Genomic DNA, 8,143 nt, shown 5'->3' with positions numbered 1-8,143 from the left:
TTTGAAACTGATAAGACAATGGGAAACAAGATGTGCATATATGCCCGGAGCATATGCATAGGGGCAAAAGAATGGACATTGATTCGAGTCTCAACCTGTAAAAGCTTATCTTATTTTCTTTTTGTGGTTGTTAGGAAGACATATAAATGACTTCACAAAAAGGCTTTGAACTACCACTTCAGCAATGGACAATCCTGAACAGTATTTGCACCTCACATGGTGTCTGCCAGCACTCTCTGTATAAATGGGACATAGTATCCTCCCCTCAGTATGACTACGGGATCTGTAGATCACATTGTGACTGGCTGTAAGATGAAGGCATATACTGGTCCAGTATCTGATTTTTTTAATATAAACAATGCTGCACTTCAATGGTCCGATGGCCTAGACATTGGTATTTAAATGTAAATCTTTTTAACATGTATATTTTATTGTGTTTTACCAATCTAGATGAAATGTTAATATATATTGCTAGTCCATGTATGATATACCATGTTAAATAATTTGTGTCTTCTTAGCCTGTGCTATGGGTCAGTTTCTCATGTTCCATGACTGTGTTTCATTAATAAAGCAGATATCATATAAAGAAATCTGCATAGAGAGTAGCTTAATTCCTTTGAAACTGGATCAACAACTGGAATAGCTTTAGCAGGTTGCAGTTTATAGCCAATAGTTGGAGTTGACTATTGGAGGTGAAGCTATAGATCAAATTGCCAGTGTGTTTTATGAACCTCTATCAATGGAACTCCCCCACTTAAAAGCTAGTTTGTAAAAAAAAACAGTGTATTGTCATGATTTCCAAAAGGCATCTGAAATCTCTTGCATTCTTGACATTCTGCAGGGAGCAGTGTTTGTATTTCAACATACTCAGGGCTTTTTTTCTCATAGAGCGCCCAGAACGGAGTTCCGGCACCTTTTTTGGATGGAGAGTTGTAGGGTAGGCAAGGCGGGTTGTATGATGTGTGTGAGTTCCGGCACCTTTTTTTTAGAAAAAAAGCACTGAACATAACACTGGAAACCCGTCTTCGATGCCCTAATTCAGTGGAGAGGAGTGAAACTGGGGAAACACTTTAATTAACTTCTCTGTAATTTGTGAAAACAGAGCAGCCAGGGTTAAAAGAAGAAACAATGGATAAGTTTAAGAACCTACTAGTTTAAACAAATTTATAAAAGAGTTTTAGAATGGAGTAAAATCTAAAGTAGTCAAATGCAACCTTTCTTGAGCAAAAAGTCGTATTTTCCCTTTATGTGGTCTGCTTGGGGCCACATAAAATAGGCAAGTTCAAGGATTTAATCTTTATATTTGATTTATAACATCTATCCCATTACAATTCTGTCTCCATATTATGGTGATTTTAGTACGGTTTTATCTTCACTTAATATTGGAAATAGCACTAGGTACAGGGAAGTGTTAGTAGCACTGTATTGTGAAAGTGGGAGAAACGTGGTACAGCAAAGTCTTTTACTCTGCATAACAAAAATTCAATTTAACAGGCCATTTGGGGGACAGGGGTATCTGCTATTCCCAAATGTACAATAAATATGAAAATAGGTTATGACAGCAATTTACAACATCTGTTGCAGATGTTAAATTCAAAGGACTTTTAACATAAATTTAACTGTCTTGTACAGATTAGTTCAGATACAATAGATTTGTTATTTTGGAAACAGGGAGATATGTGAATGAAATTTTTTAAAATATTTTTATCCCATCTTTATTATTATATTTTTAATAAATAATTCAAGGTGGCAATCATACCTTACTCCTTACTCTTTTTTTCCCCTACAGCAACCATCCTGTAAGATGAGTTGGACTGAAAGAGTGACTGATTGAAAGTAACCCAGCTGGCTTTCATGCTTCAGGCAGGACTAGAACTCAGTCTCCCAGTTGCTAGCTTGTTGCCTTAACCAGGGCTTTTTTTCTCATAGAACGCCCAGAACAGAGTTCCGGCATCTTTTTTGGATGGAACCTTATAGGGTAGGCAAGGCGGGTTGTATGACGTGTGTGAGTTCCGGCACCTTTTTTTTTTAAGAAAAAAAGCACTGGCCTTAACCCAGGCATGTCAAAGTGCTGGCCCACGGGCCAGATGTGTCACGACGAAACTGCGCCCACCCCATTGCCGGCAATGGGGAAAAAGTCGCAATACGTCACGCGACATCACGTGACATTGCAGGTTTGACATGCCTGCCTAAACCAGTAGACCAAACTCTCATAGCATCTAAAATCCATTAAAAGGGACTTGGTTAAATTATTGTATTACTCTTTTTATCCTACCACTCTAACCTACCGTTCGTTAGCAATTATTGATAGTTCTTGTTACGTGTTGCAAACATCAAACTATATTTTTTCATAGTCAAAGAGATACTGTGTTGCTATACAATAATGTTTGTTCTATTAAATGTATTAATGCTCAGTGTAAAGTTTATGTATATTTCTTCACTGTAATCTGAAAATAATAAATTGTTAAAGCAAAGCAAGACAAAACACTTTACTGTGGAAAAGAGAAATTTTCCTGCCACTTCCTTTCTCCAGGAGGATAGGAAAAAACAACTATACGGCATCTCATTTTGTTTCAGTAAATTATACTCTATTTTGTACTGGTGTAAACGTCTCGATAAGGTATCATCAGAAATTGGGAATCATAGCCAGATCATAGTACCTAGCTGAGGTTATAACTGCTGCACCAAAAGCTGTTTTTGAAGCAAAAAAAAAAAAAAAATAAGAACAAAAAAAAAGCCCACTTTATCTAAGCCAGACCATCCTATAACACAGGTCTCCAACCTACAAGCCGCTCACCCCGTCGTTCCACCGTTGACGCAAGTGTTGTGCAGGTGGGAGCAGCAGCACTGCGAGCGGCAGGTGGTGGCATTGCCATGAACCTTGCGCGAGCAGCGGCAGGTGGGCTGCGGCGCGAGCTTCGCACCGGGGATGGCGACGCGAGCCTTGCGCTGGTGGTAGCATCGCCGCAAGCTGGCGGCGCTGGCGCCACAAGCCTCACATAGGCGCCGTCGTTGCTGAGAGCCTCGCGGGCATGCTCGTACCCCCCGTTTGCATGGTGCGCATGCTCGCAGCCTATTTGTACGCGCGTGCACATGTGGCCACCTTCATGTTTGCGCATGTGCGCGTAAGGCGCCTGCCCTTCCCTCTTCCACCGGTCCACCAACCCAAAAAGGTTGGAGACCCCCTGCTGTAACACAGTTCCTCAATAGGTTTTTAATCTTCTCATCAACTTGCTTTAACCACAAATTTCACTTGATATTTTAGGGCAGCGGTTCCCAACCTTTTCTATACCGCCGTAGAATGCTTCTGATGTATTCTCGCGCCCCTTACAACAGTTCAAAATAATGGTAATAAATTATGCGTACACACTATAATTTTGAAACTTCTTAAATCCAAGTTTTTGCACCCCCTGGCCTATTGTCTCGCGCTCCCAGTTGGGAACCCGTTTTAGGGGATGAGTAACGTTTTGAGAGTTTGGAAGTTGCATTTAATATTTTGACAAGTGAGGGACACAAAAGTACATGAGATGCATCAATGACTTGAGTTTTTTTTTTTGGAAGGGATTTGGAGAGGATCACTATCTTAACAAAATGATTTGATTATTAGAGCATTTTAGTGCTTACGCTTGTTTCCACACATTTCCAGTTTTGTAAACACAGGAAAATTTCAAGAGAGAGTTGGCAAAAGTTCAAATGAGGGAAATTGGGGGAGGCATGCATACAGCCTTACAGCCACCAATTGGGCATCGTTTTAAGCCATACATGTTAAGAGAATAATTTTAAAGTTGTCTGTCCCTATAACTCATTGTTTCTTTTGGTAGCTGGGGAATATTTCTAAAGAAAGAGTTGTTGCCAGAATGGGGTTAAACAAACCCAGCCTCTCCTCCTGGCAACGAGATAACCATGAATGCTGACTTGCAATGGGGACTCTGCAATGGGAACAGAAAACATTGAAACAGGTGCATTTTCTCTCATGGAAGCTGACATAATGGCAGGGCAGACTATCAGACCAGGATTTCAAGGTTTGTGTTACCTTATTATCAGGTCACTACCAGTCTCACAGAACCTTGGATTACTGATGCAGACAACTGCAAATGAATTTGTAAACTACAGGAAAATTACCTTTTAATTCAAGAAAGTGGGAGGAGTGCTAGAAATCAGTCAATTATGGTAGTATCATCCACTGGATTGAGAATGATGGCTCCCTTTTGGCCTGCTCATCTTTCAATTCAAAATTCCCAATTTGTAGTTATCAATACTATACAGTATTTCTTTGACATCCATTAAAGATCATTGACATTAATTTAAGCTTTTAACCTAATTACTAACTGCAGTTATTTCCTCAACCTGTTTAGTCTTTACCCTCCACCCTTGCTAGTCATGTAATGTGCAAATGATGATTATACTTTATGCAGATGAAACTGCATTTAAAATGTATCTCATTCATTTCTTCATCTTATTTAGAGTCTAAATCAGACACTCCAGTTTACAGACAAGCTAACATGTTTATACCATCATAGAATTTAAAACCCTGAGAAGCGAGGCCACCCAGATGTTCTACTCTCATCTCTCATCCTGGACTGGGACTGATGGGAACCAGGGATTAATGGTAGAGGGCTGCAAGTCCTCCCTCCCATCGTAAAGACCTGAATTATGATAGGTGGTATAAATCTTGATATTTTTTATGAAACTACTTAATTTTGCTTCTAGGAATCTTGCCATTATTTTTGGCATATTTAAGCAATAGGATTTAGAATAATTTTTGTTAAATACAGAGTGCATCTAAATATGCTTCATTAACACAAGTATATACTCTCTTTTGCTGCTAACTCATTTGAAGATGACCTCCAAGAACCTTATATATAGGGATGTATTATTAAGAAAACTACAAAAATGAAGGCAAAAATGTTACCCATATGTATAATAGTATTTTTTTTAAAAAAATTAGCTATTTAAACTTTTAATAATTTTTAAAATTGCCTTATAAGTGGACTTTGTAAAAAAACTATTACTTAATCTTCCTAGTTATATATTATACAGACATGCAAGCATACAAACAACAAATAAACACCTTGCCTGGATCAGGTTAGTTTATCATAAAATGACTGTTCATTTCATTTGGTTGATATAATTAGAGATATTAGCAAACATTTTACAACTATAGTACATTGGGAAAGTAAAAACATGGATTCTGTCACTAGAGGACTATACTTTTTTAAAAAACAACATCATTTTAATGTAATTCATTAATCAGATCAGATACAAATTTAAATTGTGTTTATATACACATGCATACAATTCTAGCCCTGCCTTAGATGTAAAGCTAGTTGGGTAACTTTGGACCAGTCACTCTCTCAGCCCAACCCACACATTCTGGGGAAAATAGGAGTAATAGTGTGTATTTGCCGCCTTGAGTTATTTATAAAAATAATAAAGGCGTGATATAAACAAAAATAAACATGCAAAGTGTAAACAAGTCCCTACATTCACATTTATCTAAACTTAAAAAAACATTTTCACAAATGGCTCCAGCTGATGAATCTCAAATGTTTTGAAAAATTCCAAAGTAGATTTTAAAAACCCACAACAAAACTAATCCCATCCCTTGTGTTAGAAATTAGTCAATCCTCATATTATCAGTAGAAATAACATGATTAAGTCAAGCTACATGAATAAAATTAAGATATTTTGGAGCATGCAGAAGTTTTGTAAATGGTACTAAAATATAAGAATTATGAAGGATTAAAAAATAATTATTTCAGCTGTATTTTTACAGGCTTTGGGGTTGGATGAATGTGTAATTGTGATTTTGAGTTGTTTTACTTCAGCTGTCCTTAGAGTTTTCATGTTGTTTTTATTTTATTTTCACTGTTATCTGCCTGGGGTTGCTACAGCAAGATGAATGGCCATACAAGTTGAAATAATAAAATGTTTTGCTATAACATTTCTATTAATTTCCTAAAGGGTGCAGAACAATCTTCTCTGGAAGGGCTTTGATGCAAAGCAAGAGATCCAAATCATTTTGTATCTATTCTGTGGTGGAATATACATAAACAATCCAGATTTATCAATAGATAAGGATATAGGTACCAAGGTCCACAAAACAATAATCCTGAATAGTTGCTGTCTTATCATTTTTATCAATAGGGAAACAAACAGAATTCACAAATGAGCAGTTCCCAACAATGCAAAACCTCTAAATTGCACACTTGTCTACTTTGCCAGGTGATTTTTCCAAGCAGAATCTCTCTCCTTTTGACTGTCTCTGGATTTATTGCAAGTGAATTTATAATCTTGAAATGCTTACACTGTTTATGCATACTACATAAATGAATGATCTGCATGCAGCAAAATACCCAAAGCATCAGGATTTTTGAAAGGCAAATATACAGATATTATCTAAATATCTAAACCCAATTTCTAGGGTTATATATTATGTGCCAGGGGTGTCAAACTCAATTTCATTGAGGGCCGCATCAGCATTGTGGTTGCCCTTGGGGGGGCAGGTGGGTGTGGCCAGAATGGGAGCAGCCTACTGGGTGGGCGTGGCCAGTTCGACATCATTCGCGTCAAGGGTACCTGTGGGGGCCTGGGCAGGAGTGAGACAGATCTGAGGGTCTCTGGAAGAAGGGGGTGGGACCGGGGCAAGTGCCAAAGCATGGTCCACTGGGGCAAGTGCCAAGATGACCCCCACAAAATTGTACATTGGCTCCCGGCTGGCCTGGGCCAGGGCCAAGGCAGCGGGGGCCGTTCCCTCACTGTTTCCAGGATGGCTTCGCGGGCCACATGAAACCACTTCGCGGGCCCCATCGGAGCCCCGGGTCTTGTGTTTGACATGTCTGTTATATGCCATATGTACTGTTATCTCAACATTTTATCTTCAGATACTCTGATTCCATTGCTAATAATTATAGAAGTTTGTTGATTTGGATTATTCTTATAAATGTAAATTCAGAGTAGGTCTTAATGATATCTTCGCTAATACCATCCCCAACTTCTATAGTATTAATTAAGGGTAATTTTACATCACACTGGTACAGTGTAAGATTTCCTACACAATGTTCTCTACTTTTTATAATGTGTTTTACAAGTAAAGAACTGTATTAGTAGAATCCTCTTTATGGACCTGAAAATTTAGTTCAGTAATAAATAACAAATAAATGTTGTAAGGTATCCACCTCTGTTGGTCAGTTGGATAGACATATAAATGTGAATAATTAAATAAATAGTTCAAGATACTCTGTATTTTCCTTGACTATAAACTTTGAATTGGTTACATGAGCCACTTAACCACTATGACTAAGAGCATCAGTATCAAGCCAAAATGGTGCAGTTACTGTATGCAATTATATTTAAGTACCAAAATCATGTAATATGCATATTGACATCTTAATGCATTTGTCATTTGCCACTCTGCTCCCCCATGAATACCTACGATTGTAAGACTGTCCTCTTCAAGAGACCTGGGAACAAATACTGTGTTTGCAGTTCATGCTATCCCAGAACATTAAAAATGTGGTCTACTCTAAACAATCCATACTGACCAAACTTCTTATCATCCTAAAGCATAATGGCTTACTAGACACATATTAAGCCACAATAATTAGTAAGCCACAATAATTAGCTTGGTGGGGGAACCTAGTCATTACAAAGAGTTGCATTCTAAATCCAAACATTTTTTTTTTCAATCTGATGCCAAATAAAGCTGTTGAATATACTCCATCATTATTCATAGCTAGCATAGGACAATGCATATAAGCCAGTATTCTTTCTCTACTTTGAGTGATTCCTTTCGTGTTTAATGTAACGATGTTTTATGAAAAATATGAATCACTGAGAACTCTAGAACATGGGATTATAATACATATGTACTGCAGCACTAGCTGTTTGAAAGCTCCATTTACAGTATTTTTTCTATATAAGATGGATCAACAAGTATAAGGCAGCTGATACCCCAGATATCACAAAACCATATGTATGGTTAAAAGCACCAAAATGTCATACGCTATACACAACTCAGTTTCTCGTTGTTTATGTCTGCTTATATTGAAGATTTTTTTCTTATTTTTTAAAGCTGCAATTTTAATGTATCTGAAAAATATGCAGTTAGTTGAATAATTTTCCAGGGGGTAGAAAGAGGACA

Source organism: Protobothrops mucrosquamatus, unplaced genomic scaffold (assembly GCF_001527695.2).
Source record: "Protobothrops mucrosquamatus isolate PMUCROS unplaced genomic scaffold, P.Mucros_1.0 scaffold1725, whole genome shotgun sequence".
NCBI lineage: Eukaryota > Metazoa > Chordata > Lepidosauria > Squamata > Viperidae > Protobothrops > Protobothrops mucrosquamatus.
This window is presented reverse-complemented; position numbering follows the sequence as displayed.